The following is a 27,484-nucleotide window of genomic DNA, read 5'->3' as shown; positions in this document are numbered from 1 at the left end:
ATGGGTCTTGTTTTTTTTTCCATTCTGATACCCTATGTCTTTTGGTTGATGCATTTAGTCCATTTACGTTCAGTGTTATTATAGAAAGATATGGGTTTAGAGTCATTGTGATGTCTGTAGGTTTCATGCTTGTAGTGTTGTCTCTGGTACTTTGTCTCACAGGATCCCCCTTAGGATCTCTTGTAGGGCTGGTTTAGTGGTGATGAATTCCTTCAGTTTTTGTTTGTTTTGGAAGACCTTTATCTCTCCTTCTATTCTAAATGACAGATTTGCTGGATAGAGGATTCTCGGCTGCATATTTTTTTCTGTTCATCACATTGAAGATTTCCTGTCATTCCTTTCTGGCCTGCCAAGTTTCAGTAGAGAGATCCGTCACTAGTCTTATCGGTCTCCCTTTATATGTTAGAGCATGTTTATCCCTAGCTGCTTTCAGAACTTCCTCTTTATCCTCGTATTTTGCCAGTTTCACTAAGATATGTTGTGCAGATCGATTCAAGTTACATCTGAAGGGAGTTCTTTGTGCCTCTTGGATTTCAGTGCCTTTTTCCTTCCCCAGATGAGGGAAGTTCTCAGCTATTATTTCTTCGAGTACACCTTCAGCACATTTCCCTCTCTCTTCCTCCTCTGGAATACCAGTTATGTGTAGATTATTTCTCTTTAGTGCATCACTTAGTTCTCTAATTTTCCCCTCATACTCCTGGATTTTTTTATCTCTCTTTTTCTCAGCTTCTTCTTTTTCCATAATTTTATCTTCTAGTTCACCTATTCTCTCCTCTGCCTCTTCAATCCGAGCTGTGGTCATCTCCATTTTATTTTGCAGCTCATTAATAGCATTTTTTAGCTCCTCCTGGCTTTTCCTTAGTCCCTTGATCTCTGTAGCAATAGATTCTCTGCTCTCCTTTATACTGTTTCAAGCCCAACAATTATTTTTATGACTATTATTCTAAATTCACGTTCTGTTATATTGTTTAAATCGTTTTTGATCAGTTTGTTAGCTGTCGTTATTTCCTGGAGGTTTTTTTGAGGGGAATTCTTCCGTTTCGTCATTTTAGATAGTTCCTGGAGTGGTGTGGAACTGTGGGGCACTTCCCCTGTGCTGTCTTGAATAACTTGAGTTGGTGGGTGGGGCCGCAGTCAGACCTGATGTCTGCCCCCAGCCCACCACTGGGGCCACAGTCAGACTGGTGTGTACCTTCTCTTCCCCTCTCCTATGGGCGGGATTCACTGTGGGGTGGCATGGCCCGTCTGGGCTACTTGCACACTGCCAGGCTTGTGGTGCTGGGGATCTGGCGTATTAGCTGAGGTGGATCGGCAAGGTGCATGGGGCGGGAAGGGCAGGCTCAGCTCACTTTTCCTTCGGAGATCTGCTTCAGGAGGGGCCCTGCGGCACAGGGAGGGAGTCAGACCCGCGAAGGGATGGATCCGCAGAAGCACAACATTGGGTGTTTGCGCGGTGCAAGCAAGTTCCCTGGCAGAAACTGGTTCCCTTTGGGACTTTGGCTGGGGGATGGGCGAGGGAGATGGCGCTGGCGAGTGCCTTTGTTCCCCTCCAAGCTGCGCTCTGTTGTCCGGGGCTCAACAACTCTCCCTCCCGTTGTCCTCCAGCCCTCCTGTTCTCCAAGCAGATCTGTTAACTTATAACCTTCCAGATGTTAAGTCCTGCTTGCTGTCAGAACACACTCCATCCAGCCCCTCCGTTTTTGCAAGCCAGACTCAGGGGCTCTGTTGGCCGGCGGGCTGCCCCTCTGCCCCGGCTTCCTCCCGCCAGTGTAGCACGCACCACCTCTCCACCCTCTTCCATGGACCTCTCATCCACACTGGGCTCTGGAGAATCCATTCTGCTAGTCTTCTGGCGATTTTCTGGGTTATTTAGGCAGGTGTGGGTGGAATCTAAGTGATCCGCAGGACGCGGTGAGCTCAGCGTCCTCCTACGCAGCCATCTTCCCCTCAACTCACACCATCCTGAATTTCCTAATAGCAAAAGTTAGAAATCATCAGTCTGATGGGAATCGTACACTCTGTGGGGAGAGCAATTGTCTCTTTGTGATCAATCATTTTCCCACTGAAATCCTGGTTTGATGCAATTATTCCTGTTTCTCAACCAGCTTGTTTATGGAGAGTGTTCAAGTGGATTATGTTCCAATGGGTAACATCTGGCTTCATAGCAATGGGATGACAAAAGGATTATCCAAGTGTATAACTTCTGAAAATTAGGCCAGGAGCCGGGTTAGAGAAAGGAACATCCTCTTTGAATGACTTTTAGGGCTGAGGTCCTCAATGATGCTGTCCATTAGGCAATCATGGGCTTGCTGCAGAATGGAGAGTGAAGAGGCCAGGCAGTGGGAGGCTCCATGGAAAATGAACTTGTATATTTCTGTTTTTTCCATTTTCCAGCTCCTTCTCAGCAATAACTCAGAACGAGTTATTTCACATGCTGTGCAAGATTCCAATAGGTTAGAAACTAATTTTAAATCTATTAAAAATGAGCCCATATCAGCATTGTCTCCATGACCCTTTGCCTTTAAAACAACTGAGAACAATGCTGCCTCGCTGATTTTCTCATGCTATTGTATCATTTGCATAAAACAGGTGTGCTGCAAACGCTTCACTGCCAACTCAACATAATGCACCCTCACCATTCTCTAATTTCACTGTCAATGCAGTAATCTTTTCTCCTTTGTTCAGAGGCTCTCAAAATCACTGTAAGTAATGCCAATGCATTCTGAATTTAAGTCAAATAATGCATTTGCCTTTCCCGCTAACTTTGAATCCTAAAAAAAGCAAGATCAGAAAGAAGATGGGCCCTGGAGTGAGTCACTCAGTTCTAAATTTCTCTGGTTTTATGACAGCCAAGATTTCTAAAAAAGAAGAAAAATAACAGGAAAAGAAAAGTTCTCCATCATGCTTGAAGTCTCAAGTTACATGTTTTTGTTTTTTATTTTCAGTCCCTTTCATTTTATAGTAGTCCTTTCCTTTGAGGAGTTTCCATTGAAAAAAAAGAAAATGAATATCCATTTAGATTCACATGCCAGCCAACCTGTCTTACCTCTTCCTCTCCCTGCTAGCTCCCCACTGATGCTGCTTTCTTAGTAACCAGTGTCCTGGTTATACATTACTAGACACCTATAGAGCTATGTACAGATATTTCGACAAGGATCACAAAATGCACACTTACTTGTCCACACCATTCATTTGTGCCCAGTGACTGGAAACGAAACAAAGTCCACTATTTTCATCACCTGTTAAACTGGTGGGTATAAATAAATGCACATAAGTAACTATGTAAATATATATTTATGAAACATATATCTAATAATACATTTGTATATAGAGACATGTATATACAATGCATATATAACTTTTAAAATAAAAGCAGGCTAACCGAATTCACATGATTGAACCTCCAGTGGCATCCTGCCCATGGCCAAACCTGCCCCAGGTCCTGTGCTCCTCTGAGTACATCCTTCACCCTTCTTTCCTTGCCCTTTGTTCCCTACTCCATCCCCATGGGCCTCTTAGTTTCTTAAACACACAAAGGAATCCTTGCACCCTGATCTTTGTCCTGGATGCTCTTTAGGCCCCAGAAAGCTCTTCCTCTGATACAAACAGGCCCAAGAGGCTCTCATCTTGCAGATCGCAGACACAGAAACTTTGTCAGCCAACTTAACACTGTTAGCCAGACCTTCCAATTCTTTTATGTTCCTCTTGGCTTCTTCTTTGTGCCTAACTAGCATGCAGTCTGTCCTGCAACACAGGGTGGATGCCTCTCTCATCACTCCTTCCCTGGGCCCCTCTCAGGCCTGCAGATCCCACTCTAAGCACACAATCCTCTCTGCCTGGGGGCTTCCTCTGGCCGCAGGAGCACGCTCAGCCTATTGAATGAGCAGGCCAAATTACAGGTGAGTTCATGTCCCAGGAAGAGCCCTCCACCAATGACAGCTGACTGTTGATGGACCCTCAGGTGGGACAACGCTGAGGTGCACTTTGTAAATATCCCAGCAATCCAGAGCAGTACTCGCTGCTATTGTGGCACCGTGCATGGCACTAAGAGCTCTTTAACACACTTGTGTAATCTTCCCTCTCCTCCCTACTTCTCTTCCCCTCCTTACCCTCCCCATCATCTCCCAAGAAAACTGTTTGTGCCCATATACTTGTTTCAGGGTTAGTTTCTGAAAGAATCCAACCTAAGACACTCTCAGCTAGAACATAAGCTCCACTAAAAGCAGGAAAAGCTCACATATACATCATTGTATACCCTTCCCTTAGTGCTAGGCACAGGTTAAGCACATGATAGATATTTGTTGAATGAGTAATGTATGCACATGTATGTGGTAGAATAAAATTTGGATATCTGAAGAGGTCCTGCCCATCTCCCAGTATAGGAAAGCTCTTTATTGTCTTGGGGTCCAAGTATCAAAGTGAAAAAAGAATGGCACATGGAGGAAGTGAAAAGACAATTTGGGATTTTGGGGATTTTAAATTGATGTGTAAAAACTGCATCTTAATTTGAGGATTTCACTTTTGAAAGGATTTTTTGAGAGAGAAGAGGCCGTCCAGATTTTCACATCGTGAGAGAAGTCCCTCATTAAATTACAGGGCACGAGGACAGAGGAGCAGGGGGAACCTAAGACCTCCCCCCCTGCAGTCATGCAGCAGTATTTTCCTACCGACCTTTCTCTGCTTCCACGTAGCAGGAGAGGGGACAATCAGATAGCCTGGACATTGTCGGTGGGTGGCTTTGATAAATTCACATGTCAGCATTACCCAATCAAAAATAGTTGTCATACACCTTTCACATATTTCCAGGAATTTTTTAAGCATTGAGGTTATCGCCATGAACTAAACAGCATGAAACCCTTGCCCTGATAGAGCTTATATTTGAGTGGACAGACGCAGTTCAGTGAGCAAATTTTTAAAATGGCACAGTTAAGAATATCAATGGTGAAAATAAAGATAAGGGGGTAGAGAGAAATGCTGCCCTTTCATAGGTGGAGGTGAGAGCAGCCATCTCTGATGAGATGACATTTGGGCAGAGGCATAAAGGAAATGAGGAGGCAAGACCTACAGATATCTCTGGAGGGAGAGCATTTGAAACAGATGAAATAGTTCAGGGGAGAAGCTCCAAGGCAGGAGCATGCTTGGTATGTTTGAGTAGCTGCAGGGACACTGAGGCTGAGAGACATGAGGGAGAGCTGAGGTGAGACCAGAGACACAGCAAGGACCCTCTGGTGTGCAATGTGAATTCTCCATATTTCCAAATCACCTTCATGGACCTCGAGGCAATTACTCTGGCAATAATTCAATAACTGAGGATCTGCCCTATGATGAAGTTGCTTCGTGGTCACGAGATGGCCGCTGTCCTCCAGCCTCAGGCCACAGTGTTAGGCAAAACAGCAAATGCTTGCCTTTGTATGTAAAATTTCTTTTGAAGAATGACACACACAGTGAAAAGTACAAAAATCGTAAGTGTGCAACTTGATGAATCTCACAAATTGAACACATCCATCCATGTAACCAACATCCAGATCAAGAAATACAACATGATTCAGCTTCCCAAGGGGACTGTTCTAATTCTACCATTATATATCATTTGCTTCTTTTTGAACTCTTCATAAAACAAACAAACAAAAAACCAGGGGTGCCTGGGTGGCTCAGTCAGTTAAGTGGCTGACTTCAGCTCAGGTCATGATCTCAGATCTGTTGGTTCGAGCCCCCCATCAGGCTCTGGGCTGACAGCTCAGAGCCTGGAGCCCACTTCATATTCTGTGTCTCCTGCTCTCTCAGCCCCTCCCCCGCTCGCACTCTGTGTCTTTCTCCCTCTCTCTCTCTCTCAAAAATAAATAAACATTTAAAAAAAACCCAAATAGTAGGTATGCTTCATCATCTGACATCCTTTGCTCAACAATATCATGTTTATAAGATACAACTATGTTGCATATAGTTGTATTTTGCTTATTCTCTTTGCAGTGTGTGAATTATTTTAGGTGAATATACTACAGTTTATTTATCCACTCTGATATTGATGGGCCTTAGTATTTTTCAGTTTGAGCTACAAATAGTGCTGCTATGAATATCCTTGTACTTATCTTTTGTTGCACAATGTTGGGAGGCATTTAACTCAGAGTCAAATTGCTGGGTTAAAGAATATGTATCTCTATAGCTTTTAGTAGGCTCCGCCAAACAGTTCTCCAGAACAACAGCTCTCCAGATCCATTTTTTTCTCCCTTCAGCAGTGTATTAGAATTTCAGTTGGTCCATATCAGACAAGTGGTATTGTCTGCCTTCATTTTGGCCATTCTAAATGGAAGTGTTGGATCATGGTTTTAATTTATAATCCCTTGATCATTAACGAAGTTCAGTACTTTATATTTTTGCTGGGAATTAAATGTTTATATTTTAAAAGCAGCTTATAAGTCATTCCAAAAGTAGCTATGGGAATTATAAAAGAAGATATTAACAGTACCCGCATCACAGGATGGGAAATAATTGCGTGAAAGGATCTGTGTCCAAACCCTCAATAGGGTTTGTAGGATGCCTGGCAGAGAGTAAAAGCACAATTAGTATTATGTATTATTACCATTATTATTTTAGGTGATAAACAAAGATAGCCTAAAAATGTGATGATCTTTGTTACTAAATATTCCATTTGAAGACAAAATCCAGTGGCACTGCTGAGTGAAAATGAAGACAAGATGAATCACTTTCACAGAGCGAATAAAAAAAAAAGTGCCCTGGGACAGAAATAAACTAATCAAAGTAACTTCAGAGGCTGCATTATTTTCGTTTAATGATAAATACAGTCAACATCAAAGTGTGGGTCAAAATAATGACATTAAAAGGCGTCATCTTTAACAGCTTGTATGTACTTTAGGTTTGATTATTGCCACATTTCATTGAGCAAGATATTTTCATCTTTGGCTTGTGAATTAATGTTCTTTGAAGATCTACAAAATGCATTTGGTTATATTCAGCACAAGTCATCCGAGGTTTATTTTCACAATTGTCACCACTAAGTATCAGTTGAGTCATTAAGGGGAGTCTGGACTGAATAGAGGGCCAACCTAATGCATAGGTAGAAGAAATAGAAATCAACAAGGTGGAATGTGAATACTGAACTAGCATATGATCTCAGCCTTAAATAATGAGTAAGAATTACTGGAGTCAAAGGCAAAAAGGACATGTGAAGCCGTTAAAATAATAGCAACAAAAAACTGACAGAATATTGTGCATACAATGTTCAGAGGATCATGAGGTCTGGAAACTCAGATATGCAACTGGACAGCAAGTGAGTGTATGCTACGTAGATTATGATGAGTCTTGACAGTCATGCTGGATTTGGTTCTGCAAGCTTTAGGGACTTGTGAGATGATTCTAAATTGAGAAATGACATGCCTGTATTCTAGGAACATAATTTAGAAAGCTTGAGAAGAATGAATGAAGTGACATTAGGTTTGGGAGAAACCAAACCCTAATGACTTTTGCAGAGAAGAATTTGTATATAAGGAGAGACTGATTATAGGTGATAACAGAGAAAGGCAAAAGAGGCAAAACAAATGTATTTGTTTGAAATACATTTTGAAACAAGTTCAGTTAAACCCAGTGACTTATTGGATGAAAAGGATTGTAGACTGGTCTAAGTGGACATTGAGAAATCTGGGTTAGTACTAGTACTTTCTAACTTTATAAAGTCTTCACAGCACTGGATTGAGGCCAAATTTGGAAAGATGAGAAAAAGTTTAGTTTGGGAGTTTTGATGTTAATAATTTCATTCCTTTGTATTTGTTAATGTAATGTAAATAGTACTAAAACTGGTGGAAAATCAAAGGTGGGAGCATTTGTAGGGGAAAAAATAAAGGAGGCAGAAGAAAGGAAAAAGTAACAACTGTGGAGTAAATTTATGAGACTAACAAGTTTGGACAATGAAATGAAAAATTGAAATCCTATATAGATGACATGATTTATGCTAGAAGTCTAAACCATAACAGAATTTTCCATGAATACATAGTTCCACTTTTGGTATATTCACTCCAACCTAATTCGGATGGGGAGTCATCAGCACCATAATGAGAGTGATTAAGAGAAATCATAGTAATTAACATCCATGTTTTTAATACTCTTAAAACTGTGGAGAAGAGATCTTTCAAATGCATTGTCTATTTAAGTTATTCTTCCACCAATCTTTCATATTGATATAATTCATTTATTCAAAACTTGTCTTTTTTTTAAATTTCTTACTATATTTCCAACATAAGCACTGGGATGTTAACGGTGAACAAAATTAACCCAAAATCTCAGTCTTCTAGAACCTTTTAATGGTTACCCAGAAAGAAATTTCTCCCACCAATTCACAGCAACTTCTGTATTTGTTTACTTTCATCCACCCCCTCAAAGGCAACGATAGCCAAACATACCCATGATTGTAATATACAACCTGTGTTAGACTTGGCAGTTGCATTGGGTCTAATGACATCTGTCTACTAGAGATAAGTGGATATTGTGATTTAAGCACAACTATGCTAACTGTAAAATGCTAAATAAACATTAAATGTGCCTCCTATAATTCAGTAAGTGAAGTCAGTATTTTATGAATAGATATTAATCCATGTTCATGACCATTCTAATTTTTCATATCATGAGAGCTTTTGACATTACACAGTTCATTTTCCCAGAAAGGACAGTGAGTCCTTAAAATAATTATTTAACTAACCTCTGAGTGAACTAGCTCTGCTGTCACTGCGAAAATTTGGATGTACTCATTGTATTAATAGGCTTTGGCTCATTTCTGCTTTTTTACTTCCATCTTCTAAGAATGGATCTTGTTCTCAGTGGTCTACATTGTGAAAAGATAAAAGGCATATTTTAAATAAACCCTACTGTCGCTTTTAACTATTATTCCCCTTAGAATTTGATTCTGGAATCCCACATAGTTAAATCATAAAATAGAAGGCATTGGGGCACTTCATCATTGTGAGAAGCTCTCTTATATAATGTTGCCTCACACTGTTAAAACTGGCTGATATTTTATCTTAGTCCCAGAAAAATTCCCAGGATTTGAAAGTAAAGATACACTTTTCTTCAACTGTTATTAAAAGTCAAAATGTTTGCTACTGATATGTTAGTAAACACTTATTTTAAAAACATATGCAGACATGTTTTGTCCTATTTGAACTATGGCCACTGTGCATTACAAATCTTGCTTTTAAAATTCATTGTTTTTATTTTTTGTTGCTTTGATTAACAAAATTCCAGGCTTACAGTTGTACAAGTGCCTGAAATACTAAAATTTCACTGGAATAAAGCAAAACACTTCACAATAGCCATCTGGAAGAAATCCGGAATTTAGGAAGATGGTCTCACCTTGAATGAACATCATTTTTATTCAATCATGTTCTGTTTCATTATATTTATAGATTTTTACACATGCCTTGAAATACATGTTTTTCTTCTAAGAGAATATGAAGAAAGTTAAATATCTACAGGAATTCCTGAGAAAGTATGCTTTAAATAAGTATGCAAAGAGGGGAAAAAAAGGAATGAATAGATTTTTATTTTTCCCAACACTGAGTAGTTTCTGTTGAAAAGGTTCCAGTAGGGGAAATCATAAAATAAAATTATAAATAAGGTAGCTTGCTAAAATTATTATGCATGAAAAACTTCCTCTATAGTGTGTTCCAAGATGAAAGGAATTTAACCACATTTCAGTGTTAGTCATACATTCACTACATAATCTGTTCCATTTCATTATGTATCCGACCATCTTCAGATTAGATCTTGAATCTTTTTATACACTTTACCTCCAAGATCTTGTTTGAAGTATTGGCTTTAGTTTTCAAAACATATGACTTGGTTTGTGTTCACTTTTATTTTTAACACCATACCATATATATCTTTATAGGCTCACCATGTCTGTATGTGATAGTTGCATGATAGAAAAAAGTTGCATGATCTTGATTAAAGGAATGGCATGCAGAATTTCTCTCTTACTCTACTGAAGTTCAAAGTTTATTTCTCACTTTGCTGAAGTTCTGAATTTATTTCTCACTTTACTCAAGACTGCAAGATATAAACAAATCTTTTTTAAAATAAACTACCAAGAGTGCAGTGAAGACAGGCAGGACTGTGGTATTTCTCTGAGTAGAGAAGTAATCATATGACCAGAACTTCCATGGTTTTTAAAAACAACTTGATTGCATGTGTTCCTTTAAGTATCTGAAAAATATTGAGGCATGTACCTTTTGACCTTGCCTTTGGATTTTAGGAGTGAGCTAAAACCACCCTACTGATGTAAACAACCACATTGGTTAACTGAAGCTGCTGGGAAGGTGGTTCCATAGTTTATTGCTCCTGCGAGGCCACCATATTTTCAGGCTGCAAGACGTAGGTCAATAATAATCTAGTTACTTGTTTCCACAAGGAGAAAATCACAGGCTTTCAGCTGGGCGTGGGAGGTGGGTGGGTGGGGAAGTCTTTTTTCACTTTTCTTCTGAAAGCTATAATGTCGTATTTTTGACTGCATCACAATAGATACAAACTTTCAGGCTTGCTTTTTACCAGAGTGTGGAAACCAAAGCAAGAAAGTCATAAAATAATATGGTAAATAAAGAAAATGACTTTGGAGTGGAAGATTTTCTTCCATTGGAATGTAAAACTTTAGAAGAAATAAATTTGAGTATAAAAGACAACATTTTTAGTTTTAACTGTTTATGTAAACAGGTAAACAATTCAGCCAGTAGTTAAGATGCATTATTTTGGAAGCTTTAAACAAATAATGCATAGCTCAAAAATATATTTGTGCATTCTTAATTTTTGAAAACGCTTTTATTTTTTCAAAGAAAAATGTATAGTGTTACTAATTTTGTTCATTTTATATTGGTTTCTTTCTTATTTTCTAAGGACTCTGACTCTATAAAAATTAAGGACAAGTAAATATGTAATCATTATATATTAAATTTTAGGAATCAACTATTTCCTTTATTTACAGTAAGATAAGCAAGACATTTTTGGATGGCCACTAAGTGCTAGGTACTGGGATGCAAAAGTATATATCAAAATGCGAAGAAAATGAGTGCATAAATATATAAATCATGTTACAGAATGGGACTGGGCCATGGTTATTGCAAAAAACTGGTGCAGACAGTAAGTACTATGTGACTTTTAAAGGAGACAGATTTCTTTTTATATGCTGTTGAATTCGATTTGCTAGTATCTTATTGAGGATTTTTGCATCCATATTCATCAGGGATATTGGCCTTTGTCCTCTTTTTTGCTGGGTCTCTGTCTGGTTTAGGAATGAAAGTAATGCTGGCTTCATAGAATGAGTCTGGAAGTTTTCCTTCCCTTTCTATTTTTTGGAACAGCTTGAGAAAGATAGGTATTATCTCTGCTTTAAATGTCTGGTAGAATTCCCCTGGGAAGCCATCTGGTCCTGGACTCTTATTTGTTGGGAGATTTTTGAAAACTGATTCAATTTCTTCGCTGGTTATGGGTCTGTTCAAGTTTTCTATTTCTTCCTGTTTGAGTTTTGGAAGTGTGTGGGTGCATAGGAATTTGTCATTTCTTCCAGGTTGTCCAGTTTGTTGGCATATAATTTTTTATAGTATTCCCTGATAATTGCTTGTATTTATGAGTGATTGGTTGTAATAATTTCATTTTAATTCATGATTTTATCTATTTGGGTCATCTCCCTTTTCTTTTTTGAGAAGCCTGGCTACAGGTTTATCAATTTTGTTTATTTTTTCAAAAAACCAACTCTTGGTTTCATTGATCTGCTCTACAATTTTTTTTTAGAGTCTATATTGTTTATTTCTGCTCTGATTGTTATAATTTCTCTTCTTCTGCTGGGTTTGGGGTGTCTTTGCTCTTCTGCTTCTATTTCCTTTAGGTGTGCTGTTAGATTTTGTATTTGGGATTTTTCTTGTTTCTTGAGATAGGCCTGGATTGCAATGTATTTTCCTCTCAAGACTGCCTTCACTGCATCCCAAAGCTTTTGGATTGTTGTAATTTAATTTTCATTTGTATCCATATATTTTTTTAATTTCTTCTCTAATTGCCTGGTTGACCCATTCATTCTTTAGTAGGGTGTTCTTTAACTTCCATAATTTTGGAGGTTTTCCGGACTTTTTCCTCTGGTTGATTTCAAGCTTCATAGAGTTATGGTCTGAAAGTATGCAAGGTATGATCTCAATTCTTTTATACTTATGAAGAGCTGTTTTGTGACCCAGTATGTGATCTATCTTGGAGAATGTTCCATATGCACTCGAGAAGAAAGTATATTCTGTTGCTTTGGGATGCAGAGTTCTAAATATATCTGTCAAGTCCATCTGATCCAATGTATCATTCAGGGCCCTTGTTTCTTTATTGATCCTGTGTCTAGATGATCTATCCATTACTGTAAGTGGAGTATTAAAGTCCCCTGCAATTACTACATTCTTATCAATAAGGTTGCTTATGTTTGTGATTAATGGTTTTATATATTTGGGGGCTCCCGTATTTGGAGCATAGACATTTATAATTGACAGCATATAAAAAGAATTATTCACCATGATCAAGTGGGATTCATTCCTGGGATGCAGGGTTAATTCAACATTTGCGAATCAATCGATGTGATACATCACATTAATAAAAGAAAAGATAAGAACCATATAATCCTGTCAATCAGTGCAGAAAAAGCATTTGACAAAATTCAGCGTCTGTTCTTAAGAAAAACGCTCGAGAAAGTTAGGATAGAAGGAACATACTTAAACATCATAAAAGCCATTTATGAAAAGCCCACAGCTAATATCATCCTCAATGGGGAAAAACTGAGAGCTTTCCCCCTGAGATCAGGAACATGACAGGGATGTCCACTCTCACCGCTATTGTTTAACATAGTGTTGGAAGTGCTAGCATCAGCAATCAGACAACAAAAGGAAATCAAAGGCATCAAAATTGGCAAAGATGAAGTCAAGCTTTCACTTTTTGCAGATGACATGATATTATACATGGAAAACCCAATAGACTCCACCAAAAGTCTGCTAGAACTGATACATGAATTCAGCAAAGTCGCAGGATACAAAATCAATGTACAGAAATCAGTTGCATTCATATACACTAATAAAGAAGCAACAGAAAGACAAATAAAGAAACTGATCCCATTCACAATTGCACCAAGAAGCATAAAATACCTAGGAATAAACCTAACCAAAGATGTACAAGATCTGTATGCTGAAAACTATAGAAAGCTTATGAAGGAAATTGAAGAAGATATAAAGAAATGGAAAAACATTCCATGCTCATGGGTTGGAAGAATAAATATTGTCAAAATGTCAATACTACCCAAAGCTATCTACACATTCAGTGCAATCCCAATCAAAATTGCACCAGCATTCTTCTCAAAACTAGAACAAGCAATCCTAAAATTCATATGGAACCACAAAAGGCCCCGCATAGCCAAAGTAATTTTGAAGAAGAAGTCCAAAGCGGGAGGCATCACAATCCCAGACTTTAGCCTCTACTACAAAGGTGTCATCATCAAGACAGCATGGTATTGGCACAAAAACAGACACATAGACCAATGGAATAGAATAGAAACCCCAGAACTAGACCCACAAAAGTATGGCCAATTCATGTTTGACAAAGCAGGGAAGAATATCCAATGGAAAAAAGACAGTCTCTTTAACAAATGGTGCTGGGAGAACTGGACAGCAACATGCAGAAGAATGAAACTAGACCACTTTCTCACACCATTCACAAAAATAAACTCAAAATGGATAAAGGACCTGAATGTGAGACATGAAGCCATCAAAACCCTAGAGGAGAAAGCAGGAAAAGATCTCTCTGACCTCAGCCGCAGCAATTTCTTACTTGACACATCTCCAAAGGCAAGGGAATTAAAAGCAAAAATGAACTATTGGGACCTCATGAAGATAAAAAGCTTCTGCACTGCAAAGGAAACAATCAACAAAACTAAAAGGCAACCGACAGAATGGGAAAAGATATTTGCAAATAACATATCGGACAAAGGGCTAGTATCCAAAATCTATAAAGAGCTCACCAAACTCCACACCTGAAAAACAAATAATCCAGTGAAGAAATGGGCAGAAAACATGAATAGATACTTCTCTAAAGAAGACATCCAGATGGCCAACAGGCACATGAAAAGATGCTCAACATCGCTCCTCATCAGGAAAATACAAATCAAAACCACACTCAGATATCATCTCACGCCAGTCAGAGTGGCTAAAATGAACAATCAGGAGACTATAGATGCTGGTGTGAATGTGGAGAAATGGGATCCCTTTTGCACTGTTGGTGGGAATGCAAACTGGTGCAGCTGCTCTGGAAAACAGTGTGGAGGCTCCTCAAAAAATTAAAAATAGATCTACCCTATGACCCAGCAATAGCACTGCTAGGAATTTACCCAAGGGATACAGGAGTACTGATGCATAGGGGCACTTGTACCCCAATGTTTATAGCAGCACTCTCAACAATAGCCAAATTATGGAAAGAGCCTAAATGTCCATCAACTGATGAATGGATAAAGAAGTTGTGGTTTATATACACAATGGAATACTACGTGGCAATGAGAAAGAATGAAATATGGCCTTTTGTAGCAATGTGGATGGAACTGGAGGGTGTTATGCTAAGTGAAATATGTCATACAGAAAAAGACAGATACCACATGTTTTCACTCTTATGTGGATCCTGAGAACCTTAACAGAAGACCATGGCGGAGGGGAAGGAAAAAAAAATGGTTAGAGAGGGAGGGAGTCAAAACATAAGAGACTCTTAAAAACTGAGAACAAACTGAGGGTTGATAGGGGGTGGGAGGGATGGGAGGGTGGGTGATGGGTATTGATGAGGACATCTGTAGGGATGAGCACTGGGTGTTGTATAGAAACCAATTTGACAGTACATTTCATATTAAAAAAAATAAAGGAGACAGATTTCTTTTTGTTGTTGTTGTTAATAAAATTTGTTGTCAAACTGGCTTACATACAACACCCAGTGCTTTTCCCAAAAAGTGCCCTCCTCAATGCCCATCACCCACTTTCCCCTCTCCCCCAACCCCCATCAACCCTTAGTTTGTTCTCTGTATTTAAGAGTCTCCTATGGTGTGCCTCCCTCCCTCTCTATTTGTAGCTTTTTTTTCCTCTTTCCTTCCCCCATGGTCTTCAGTTAAGCTTCTCAAGATCCACATGTGAGTGAAAACACATGATATTTGTCTTTCACTGACTGACTTATTTCACCCAGCATAATACCCTCCAGTTCCATCCACACTGCTGCAAATGGCATGATTTTATTCTTTCTCATTGCCAAGTAATATTTCATTGTATATATTGTATTGTATTTTTTCATTGTTCATTGATTGTTTTTCAGGTGTGGAGTTTGGTGAGTTCTTTATAGATTTTTGGATACTTAGCCCTTTATCCAATATGTCATTTGCAAATATCTTTTCCCATTCCGTCAGTTGCCTTTTAGGTTTGCTAGTTGTTTCCTTTGCAGTGCAGAAGCTTTTTATCTTCATGAGGTCTCAATAGTTCATTTTTGCTTTTAATTCCCTTGCCTTTGGAGATGTGTCAAGTAAGAAATTACTGCAGCTGGGTCAGAGGTTGTTGCCTGCTTTCTCCTCTAGGGTTTTGATGGTTTCATGTCTCACATTTAGGTTTTTCATCCATTTTGAGTTTATTTTTGTGTATGGTGTAAGAAAGTGGTCTAGCTTCATTTGTCTACAGGTGCTGTCGAGTTCTCCCAGCACTATTTGATAAAGAGATTGTCTTTATTCCATTGGATATTCTTTCCTGCTTTGTCAAAGATTAGTTGGCCATATATTTGTGTGCCCAATTCTGGGTTCTCTATTCTATTCCATTGGTCTATGTGTCTGTTTTGTGCCAATACCATACTGTCTTGATGAGTATAGCCTTGTAGTAGAGGCTAAAAGTCTGGGATTGTAATGCCTCCTGCTTTGGTTTTCTTTTTCAGTATTACTTTGGCTATTTGGGGTCTTTGTGGTTCCATACAAATTTTAGAATTGTTTGTTCTTGTTTTGTGAAGAATGATGGTGCAATTTTGATTGGGATTGCATTGAATGTGTAGATTGCTTTGGGTAATATTGACATTTTAACAATATTTATTCTTCTAATCCATTAGCATGGAATGTTTTTCCATTTATTTGTGTCTTCAGTTTTAAAGGAGACCGATTTCTTGAGATCAGTCAAGGAATGTTTTATGAAAGGTAGAAAAAGAAGGTAACTGAAAAAAACAAATAATTAAAATATGTTGTAATAATTTTATGTGACAGAGGTACGTATAAGAGTTTTGGCATCACTAATCAGAGAAGTCTTGCTGGATTAAGTTTTTAGTAAATACTTCTGGAATTTAGGATTACTTCTCATTTGTACTTATTCTAGGACATCATAAGACACAACTGTTTGGGGTGTTGAGTGGATACCATTAGCCCTCTGTCTGTACCCCATAGGTCTTACCATTTCTGAGTCTACTGGACTACTTTCAAGTACAAGTTACCTGTGTCACTGTTCTGGAAAGCTTTCTCTGAAGCTGCTGATGTCCTTTCAACTCACTGCCCATGCACATGGCAGGCTGGAAATGACTGGGAATTATCCTCTGGGAGCAGCCCTCAGCCAATGACTGCGAGAACTGGTGTATACATAGAGCTAACTCTCAGGTGTGTGCTCCACATGACCTCACAGAGTACCCCAGCAAGACTGAGCTCCAAAAAACTTATAATGCTGACTTTCTAGGACACCTTCTATTGGCTTTTTGTGTTCCTTGTCTCACTTCCCCATTCTCCTGCTGATCCTTTCTGGATCACGTCCCAAATATGTGTCTTGCACTCAAATCTTTGAGAGTCTGCTGATGCAGGAACCCAAAGGAGACAGATGGGATATGTTTAATTGATTTAGTGTTAGCCAATGGAGTCATGTTTGGGGAGCTCTGAAAACAATGTTGTGTGTACACATAAGTGATAGGAATGACTAGAGAACAGTCTACTAAAATGCAGAAGCCTTGTTGATTCACACTTTTATCAATTTTTGCTCTTACGATGCTTAGGGCTCTGCTTTAGCTTCATGAATATATTACAATAATGTTACCCTTTTTGCTCACTAGTATTCCATTTTAGCTCACTCTTATAAAATCAAAGTGCACTAAAAGTGATTAATGTTTTAAAAAAAATTTATAGAAAGAGAGAGTGCATGAGCAGGGGAGAAGGGCAGAGGGAGAGAAAGAATTGCAAGCAGGCTCCACGCTCAGCATGGAGCCCGATGCAGGGCTCAACCCCAGGAGCCTGGGATCATGACCTGAGCCGAAATCAAGAGTCGATTGCTCAACCAACTAAGCCACCCAAGCGCCCCATAAAAGGGATTTTTAAGTGTAGAAAGATGTATTCTAAACAAACACAATTTACTTTGTATTATTTTTGTTATCCAGGCATTACCAAGCTTAAGGTAGGATATGCTGCCTGAATGAGATCTATTTAATAATTGATGATGAGAGAGAATTATTAGTATGAGTAAAGGTTATTTTCCATGTATTTGACTCATTTTGTTGTCTTTCAGACAATGGATTTCCAGAAAAGTACAAATTTGATTTTATAAGAATATCTTCAGATTTCACTTAGTAACAGTATTATATATATGTATATAGATATACATATATATACTATCTGTGGAATAATAGTAGTTTCCTATCTCGTGTTAAAATTAAGAAAAAGGAAACAGAACTAAAGGCAGAAGTTATTACAGGCGCAGACATGAGAAGGCATAGTAGGTGTTCACAGTTAACTAAAACTTATTAATTAAAGATTATGTAATGGATAGACAATAGACTTTTAGTTCAAGAATTAACCCCATCAAATTGTTTTTCCCAAATTACATTTACTTACTGAATAAAGCTTCCATTCATTTCAAGTCAGTTTTTAACCAGAACTTTGCAGATCCCTTTACACAAGCATATGTAAAAGTAGTGTGTAATGAATGGACCTACTAAGTACTGGAAAACAGATACTCATTAAAATGACTCAAGAAAGTATGACTCTTGTCCTCAAAGGAAGGAGTAAAAAGAAGATCCATAAAAAATGCAATGACTTCCTTCCTATCCCGGGAACATTGAGAGTACTTCTGTCAAAAATTAGATTAGTGTCTTCCTTAGCTGTAAAATGTAAAGCCTACACCAAATCAAATTGTGAAGAAAAATTTGCAAATATTAGTAACTTGTACATAGCATAACCTAATAAAACAAAATTACCTTTTGAACTAAGCAGTGTCTGTGAGAGGTCCAATTTTTAAAGTTGCTATAAGAAGTTTCATTTTACAGAAAATAAAATGGAGAAATTAAGAAAGTCTCCCCAAATCTCAAAGCCAGAACTAGAAATTGCCCTTTACCATTAGGCTATATCCAAGGAGACACAGGACCCAGGACAAATGTGACAGAAGATCTGGTAATTTGAAAAAGTGATTGGGAACATGAACTACTGCACTCATAGGCTGCTGGAACTCCTTTAAACAGAGAAGAAACCAGTCTTAATTTCATTAGACTATTCATAATTTATGTACCATTCTCAAATTTATGAAAGAAATAAAAATTCAAAACAGACATTGTTATTAGCCTTTGAAATTATAGGAAGCATTTTTACTTCATTTATCATATCTTTGTTCTGTGGCCAATTTTTTATGTTTAGTGGGAAACACAAATGAGGGAGGACAATCTCATTCCAGAAGCTTTCTGCTCAGTTATTTTTCAAACTTAAGGTCAGTTCTTGAAAGCAAAATGTCATCTCATCATATGGGAGTTTTTATACTAATGAATCGACTGTGATAGTATCTAATGAGTCATCAAAAGGGACAGTAGCTCATACTTTTATTTAGTTCTATTCTTCTTCCATTGTTTACTTGGCTGTACCTTTGAAAGATAAGTAAGTGGGAAGAAACATAAGCCAAATGCATTGTAAATCTTTTAGTGTTATTATTCAGTCTCTGTAAAGAGCAATAGACTGTAGTCACATTGTGCAAATCTACTGATTAAGCTATAACAAGGTTTTAACAAATTTAGGTAATTTTGTCTAGTGGCAGCTGGATAGTCACCCAAGAATGAAAAGTATTAAAGTCTTTAAAATAGAAATGATTTCATATACCTTCTCTCCTGGTACCTTTCTTCCCCCTAGTGACAGGAAGACCAGTCACAAAGGTCCTTGTATCTCCATTCTGATCAAAGAATACATCTCAGATTAAGTGATGATATCGACAAATGACAGAAGGCTAAAAAAAATGGGCACTGATACTGAATCCTATTAGTTAATGACACTTGACATATACATGGTGTCTTAGCTTGTCTTCTCCAGAGGAAACCCTAAGACCAGTGTACATATGCAAATGATTTATTAAGTGAGTGTTTCCAGGGGAAGCCAGTAAGAAAGTGGTAGAAACAGAATAAGGAAGGTGAGAAAGCTAAGCAATGGCATGATTTCAGGTGAAGTCCTGTCCTTGGCCTGATCCCACGGGGAACTCTGGAGCATAAGTCACACATTAGAGTTTGTCCCTGCTCAAGACGAAAGGAATGGTTTTTATACTGCTGTGCCAGGAGATCATTGGCCACAGATTTTCTCTAGGGAAATATGAAAATGCAACTACTTCTGACTCTCCAAGAACCCAATGAAATAGACCGACAGCGGTCCTTTGAGGAAAGTTATAGGTATAAGTTCTTAGGAACAAAACACACAAAATCAGAGGAATGGACACCCAGAACCAATACAGATGATCTGAGGTTTTGGAGGTGGGACAGCGACAACTCCTATTACACATACTAGTGTTCAGTTCTAGCATGTTGGACATGATAATACTTGCCCTTCGTCCATTCATATTTGGGGTTAGTTGTGCTACACTGACTGCTGTCTTGGTTAAATAAGAAACCCAATTGAACTATCTTATTTCAGCAAGTGCTGGATTCAGACCATGCCTCCTGATCAAGATAAATGGCATAAAATGAACTTTCAGCACAGGTGTATAGCTGTTAATACTGAACACCAGGGTTTTCTGCCTAAGCTGAAATGAAGCAAATTGACAATTTTACCCCCGTTGCTAGGGTGTTGCCCTTAGCAGCAAAAATAGAAATTCAGTTCATAAAGTCAGAGGAATCCATTTTATTTCTTTTCTAAAGTTTTCTGTTCCCATTAATACTGCATTTTCCTGAACTCTCTCAATAGGACACTTTTTAACTTTTTGTTTTTTTAATTTGAGAGAGAGTGAGTGCAAGTGGGGGAGAGGGGCAGAGGGAGAGAGAGACAGAGACAGAGACAGAATCTCAAGCAGGCTCTATGCCAAGCATGGAGCCTGACACTGGGCTAGATCCCACAACCCTAGGATCACAACCTGAGCGAAAATCAAGAGTCAGATGCTCAACCAACTGAGATACTCAGTGCCCCTCAACAGGACACTTTTTAGAAGAAAGAAAATTTTGGAGTCAAACTGGATTGGGAAACAGAGTTAAATACACATGTTTCCACTTCAAGACATTTTGTTAATGTATTGTATTTGTTAATGTACTGTTAATGTATGTTGTAAATCCCCCAAATGGGGGATACTAAATACAAAATTATCACACTGAGGGATGCCTGGGTAGCTCAGTCAGTTAAGCATCCAACTTCAGCTCTGGTCATGATCTCACGGTTTATGAGTTTGAGCTCCACGTCAGGCTCTGTGGTGACAGCTCAGAGCCTGGAGCCTGCTTCGGATTCTGTGTCTCCCTCTCTCTCTCTGCCCCTCCCCTGCTCACGCTCTGTTTCTCTCTCTCAAAAATGAATAAAATTTAAAAAAATTCAAAATTATCATACTGAAATGATTGTGTAACCCTTACCATGGGGGACATCTTTAAAGACTAACATTCATGGGAACATTTTGGTAAATTCTGTTATGAATGTTTAATATAGAAAATTTATAGACCCAGGGCACCTGGGTGGCTCAGTTGGTTAAGCATACAACTCTTGATCTCAGTTCAGTTCTTGATCTTAGCCTGGTGAGTTCAAGCCCCATGTAGGGCTCCATGCTGGGTGTGGGGTTTAGTTAAAAAAAAAAAAAGAAAAGAAAAGAAAAAAGAAAATTTACAGACCCATTTGGCTCATGATTATAGATGCAAATATCCCAAACAAAATGTATGTGTATAAAAAAAATGATAATATGCCATGACCAAGATGAATGTAAGTTACAACAATATGTAAACATATTTCATCACATTAAGAGAAAAATATATAATCATTCTAGTAGTTGTAGAATGCACACTTATAAAATATATACCCACTCATGATTCTTATTAAAGTAGAAGGAAATTTTATGTCCTGTCAAAAAACAAAAAACAAAACAAAACAAAAAAACAGATTGGGGCACCTGAGTGGCTCAGTCAGTTAAACATCTGACTCTTTTTTTCTTTAAGTTTATTTATTTATTTTGAGAGAGAGAGAGAGAGCACAATTACGAGAGAAACAGAGAGAGAAAAAATCCCAAGCAGGCTCTGCACTATGAGTGCAGCGCCTAATGTGGAGCTCAAACTCGTGAACTGTGAGATCATGACCTGAGCCTACATCAAGAACCAGACACTTAACTGACTGAGCCACTCAGTCACCCTCAATTTTTTTTTTAATGTTTAGTTGTTTTTTTTTGAGAGAGATTGAGACACAACACCAGTGAGATCATGACCTGAGCTGAAGTCCAGTGCTTAACCGACTGAGCCACCCAGGCGCCCCCTAAACATCTGACTCTTGACTTGGGCTCAGGTCATCATCTCGTGGTTGGTGAGTTTGAGCCCCACATCAGGCTCTGTGCTATCAGCTTGGGATTCTCTGTCTCCTCTCTCTCTGTCCTTTCCCCACTCGTGTCCTCTCTCTCTCTCAAAAATAAATAAACTTAAAAAAGTAGGCCAAATATCATTCTAAGTGAAGGAACATGTAGAATACGCTCTTTAACATTAATTTTAAGAATTTCTACTATCATCATTTTTACATTAATTGTATTGGCCAGTGCAGTAAGAGAAGAAAAAAGAAATGAGACACATAAGAATTTGAAAGTAAAAACAGCATCTCTCATTATTTACATGAGATGTTTGTTGACCTAGAAAAGTTTTAAAAATTCATAAATACATTATTAGATGTAATAGAGTTTATTAATTTGGCTAGTTATAGAATTAATAATCAAAAGTCATTTGTATACTTATACAACAGTGAAAACACCTAGGAAACAGAATTAAAGAAAAACATACTATATACAATAACATCAGAGAATATCAAGGACCTAGGAATAAATCTAACAGAAGATATGCATAATATCTATGTGGAAAAAAATTTTAAATTGCATTAAGATTTATCAAAGAAGATATGGGGCGCCTGGGTGGCTCAGTCGGTTAAGCGGCCAACTTGGGCTCAGGTCATGATCTCACGGTCCGTGAGTTTGAGCCCCGCGTCAGGCTCTGTGCTGACAGCTCAGAGCCTGGAGCCTGTTTCACATTCTGTGTCTCCCTCTCTCTGACCCTCCCCCGTTCATGCTCTGTCTCTCTCTGTCTCAAAAATAAATAAACATTAAAAAAAATAAAAAAAAAAGATTTATCAAAGAAGATATAAATAAATGGAGAGTTTTTTGTGGTTAAGAAGAGTTAATGTTGTGAATATTTTGACTTTTTTCCCCAACTGACCTACAGATTTAATGCAATTTCAATTAAGATCCTGGCAGAACTTTTCTTGGAAACTGATAAGATAATACTATGATATAGGAAAGTATAATAGACAGGAATAGTCAGAACCCTCTTGAAAACCCCTTGAAGCAAGGAGAACAAACTTGTTATAACAGCAGTCCAGATATATTATGAAGATATGAAATTTAAAATAGGAAGATAATGATATAGGGAGAGAAATATTAAACAAAGGAATTAACAAAAATGCAGATAGAGACTCAGTAAGTGATGAACTTTGGTCTGTAGGAGGAGAAATAGATAGGCCATTCAATATAGAACTGGGAAAAGTTGTTAGTTATTTGGAAACTAATGAAGTTGCATTTCTATCTCACACCATATTCAAAAATAAGCTTCTGCTGGATTAAGATCTTAAGAGTTTTTAAAAGTTAAAAAACTATAGGTAAACATCTTTTAGATATTGGATCAGGTAGAAGAAACCAAGGGAAATTATGAACATAGGATTCAAGATAATGCTTATCTACAGTGATGAGAGGTAACAGTAGGGTGGGAAGGATTTAGACAGATTATTATTAAAACTTCAGCATTTGTTTTGCTACTTTTGCTCTGATGAGTACATGACATATTTTTTAAATAAATTAAATAAACAATATAGCCACAAAAGTAGGCTATGCATAAGTGCCATGAACAAAGAATTATGGTTAATCCAATTCTTTATAACTAAGGTTCTAATAAAAAAATAATAATAAATATTTTTTCTTTTTAATATGTTTATGCTTAATATATTTCAGACCATATGAGCAAAGGAAACATTGTAACACAATAGTTATTTACATGGACTTCAGAGTCAGGAAGACATGGGTTTACACCCTGATTTTACCCCTTAAATCTAACTAACCCATGCAATTTTGTTAACAGTTTTAAAGTCTCAGTTTCCTCACCTGTAAAAAAAAGTAACAATAGCTTCACCTTGTGTTGTTTGAGATTTTTAGATAAAGAACATGAGATCATTAATGCCAGTGATTCACAAATATTTCACAAAAGTTTTCTAAATAGAAGAGGAGAGTGAACAGGTATCTATTGGTAGAAGCAACAGCAGTCTTCCACAAGCATGAACTTTCTTGGGACACTGGTCTGTTGTCTCTAACATTTCATGCTAATTTTGACAAGAATTAGGTTCTCTTCATAAAATGTGTCAAATCACTGATCATTGGTAAAAATAGGAAAAATTAAAACTGTTGACAGAAGACCCAGTGAAAACTCAATTTGTGAGTGTGAGAGTGTGTGTGTGTGTGTGTGTGTGTGTGTGTGCATGTGTGTGTGTGTTGTAGCAGGATCATCCCACACTTGGCTCTGGGTGTGAGGAACTAAGAGCAGAGATAGGGGAATTATCAAGAATGAGTGCATCTTGGGGGCGCCTGGGTGGCTCAGTTGGTTAAGCATCCGACTTCGGCTCAGGTCGTGATCTCTTGGTTTGTGAGTTCGAGCCCCACATCGGACTCTGGGCTGACAGCTTGCTCAGAGCCTGGAGCCTGTTCTGGATTCTGTCTCCCTTTTTCTCTGCTCCTCCTCCGTTCACGTTCTGTCTCTGTCTCTCTCAAAAATAAATAAACATTAATTTAAAAAAAAAAAACAATGAGTGCATCTTCTGGAAAGGTGGGCAAGTCTTTAGCATATCTAAAGTCAGGCTTGTCCACTTGGGCCATCAAATAATGCTTTGAAGTCTGATGGGAATCTCATAAACCCTCAGAGAGTCTAAATGGGAGAGTGGTATCAATTTTTCATGTCTGTCTATAACAGATAGGGGAAAAATGTTTTGGAGTTTCTAAGAGGCAGGTGCGTGCAGGTAATCACTTCTGCAGTGACAAGACCTTCGGGGAGAAGGACTGGCTATTATAGGTTGAATCCTTGGAGGCCTAAGCTAAGAGATCCTGTAGTCAATCTGAACATAGAAAGAGAGTGGCCTCGGCAGGGCCAGGGCCGAGAGAATCCCAGTGCAGCATGGCTTAGCGGAATCAGCAAAAGATCTCACAAATGGGTGCATTCTGCATCAAGGAGACACAGTAGCGAGAGCCGAATTAGAGTTTAAGACATGAAGATTTTTGCCCATGACGGAGTAGAAGTCTGAGATCCACAGCTCTGGGATGCTCAGATGTGGGAGGCAGCATGAAGCCACAAGAATTTGATACTGGCTCTCCATTAAAGAAGGGCTAAGCAAATTCTAATTTAATTTTAGCAATAAATTAAAGTGATACTCCTTGCACCCACATCGTCATGGAACAATTCTTACATGTTTTTGCCAAGTTAATAGAAGAGATTATGTTTAATCAGTGTTTTTATGCCAGAAAATTGGGCCAAACTGAAGAGATCCAATACCTTATACAGGCAATATCTCTTTTCCATGTTTGTAACTCAATATTGTGAGAACCCAGACTTACTCAAATAGAGGATTGGAACCAATTATAAATATATTTATTTTAAATATACAATTCAGAGTGGTAGCAGAAACTACCAGGTACCTAGTAATAAATTTGAAAAAAAAAGCTGTGTAAGCTGTTTTAGGAAAAAATTTGTTTTAAAAAATAATTAAAGAATCAAAAGAAATGCTTGATTAAATGGTGAGACAAATCACATTCTGGATAAAAGAATTCAATATAAAAGATGTCTGTTCTCTCCTTTCTAGTCAGAACAGGGAATACAGTCAATTCCAATAAAGTAGTAAACAAAATTCATCAAAGAATTTGACAAATTCATTCTAAGAGGAATGAGGAAAAGAGGAAAAACACAGGAATAACCAAGACCATTTTGAAAAAGGAGAAGAAAGATGACCTGATTGTCTAATATCAAGATTCACGGGGCACCCGGGTTGCTCAGTTGGTTAAGCCTCCGACTTCAGCTCAGGTCATGATCTCGTGGCTCCTGAGTTCAAGCCCTGCATTGGGCTCTGTGCTGACAGCTCGGAGTCTGGAGCCTGTTTCGGAACCTGTGACTCCCTCTCTCTCTGTCCTCTCCCCCACTCACGCTCTGTGTCTCTCAAAAAATAAATAAGCACTAAAAGTTTTTTTTAAAAAGATTCATAATAAGGATGTAATAATTAAAATAATTTAAAAAATAGTGTAGTAAAGGTGCCTAAATAAATAGAGCAATAGAATAAAACAAAATAAAATCATTCATGGAACACTGATACATGAAAATAAAAAGGTTTTGAAATTTGTGAGGGAAGGATGATATTGGGATATCTGGTTTCCTATAGGGAACAAAGTGATCCACAATTCACCTCATAAAATGCAACAAAACTAGAAAAGATTCACTTAAAAAAAAGTAAAACTATAAGATAAAAGTATAGCCTATTACCTTTAGTACCTCAAAATATAGAATGATTTTTGACTAAAGAGATAAAGAGAAATGTAAAACCATAAACACATGTTCTTATCAAAAGTAATGATTGATACATTGAATTGCATCATAATTAAAAGCTTCTGTACAAACAGGACACTGCAGTTGGCAGGTTCTAAGATAGTCTCCATTACCCCTTTCTCTTGATATTCATGACCTTGGGCCCTCCCCTCCTCTGGAGTGACTTGTTTCTGACCAATAAAAAACCTCAACATGGGGCGCCTGGGTGGCTCAGTCGGTTGAGCGTCATACTTCGGCTCAGGTCACAATCTCGCGGTCCGTGAGTTTGAGCCCCGCGTCAGACTCTGTGCTGAGTGCTCAGAGCCTGGAGCCTGTTTCAGATTCTGTGTCTCCCTCTCTCTCTGATCCTCCCCCGTTCATGCTCTGTCTCTGTCTCAAAAATAAATAAACGTTAAAAAAAAAAAATTTAAAAATTTAAAAACAAAAAACAAAAAACAAACAAACAAACAAAAAAACCTCAACATGGAAGGCACATTATCTCTGTGATTAGTTTAAAAGAGATTCTAACTACTATCCTGCCAGCACACACTTTCCCTTGCTTGCTCTGATGAGGCAAGTTGCCATGTTGCTTTTCCAACAGCCTCAGTGAGCCCTTCAGTCTAGCCCAGAGGAAACTGTTGCCAAAAACCATACAAACGAACCTGGAAGCTGATGCTTCCTCAGTTAGTCTTTCAGATGAGACCCTGGCCCTGGGTAACACTTTGATTACAGTTTTGTAAGAGACTCTGAAGCACAAGGCTCAGGGAAGCCATGTCTAGGCTCCTGACCCACAGAAACTGTAAGATAATAGTGTATTGTTTCAAGCTGCTAAATTTCTGTAATTTGTTTCACAGCAATAGATAATTAATACAGATAGTATGAATAAATAGACATGAGTCAGAATGCGACAAGACAGTATAACATAAAATAGTCAAGGGTTTAGTACTCAGAAAAAATACTACATAAGAAACTCATAAGTTAACGTAAAAAAGATAACTCAGTAGGAAAATGGGTGAATGAAATGATCAGCTGATTCATAGAACAGAAACTTGCATTGACAATAAACATATGAAACAAGATTATTTTTACTAGAATTCTGGGAAATGAAACTTAAAGAACAAATAATATTCTATATCTATTTGGTTGATAAATTCTTTAAAAGTTTGAAAAAGTCAAGTATGGCCTGAGTATGTGGAAATGAGAATTTACACACATTGCTGGTAAAATGTCACAACTACCCTGAAAATCACTTCAGTGCCATTTTGTAAAAATTAAAAGATGTGTAGGGTGCCTGGGTGGTTCAGTTGGTTAAGCATCTGACTCTTGATCTTGGCTCAGGTCATGATCTCAAGGTTTGTGAGATCGAGCCCCATGTCAGGCTCTGCACTGACAGTGTGGAACCTACTTGAGATTCTCTCTC

Source organism: Neofelis nebulosa, chromosome 9 (genome assembly GCF_028018385.1).
Source record: "Neofelis nebulosa isolate mNeoNeb1 chromosome 9, mNeoNeb1.pri, whole genome shotgun sequence".
Taxonomy (NCBI): domain Eukaryota; kingdom Metazoa; phylum Chordata; class Mammalia; order Carnivora; family Felidae; genus Neofelis; species Neofelis nebulosa.
This window is presented reverse-complemented; position numbering follows the sequence as displayed.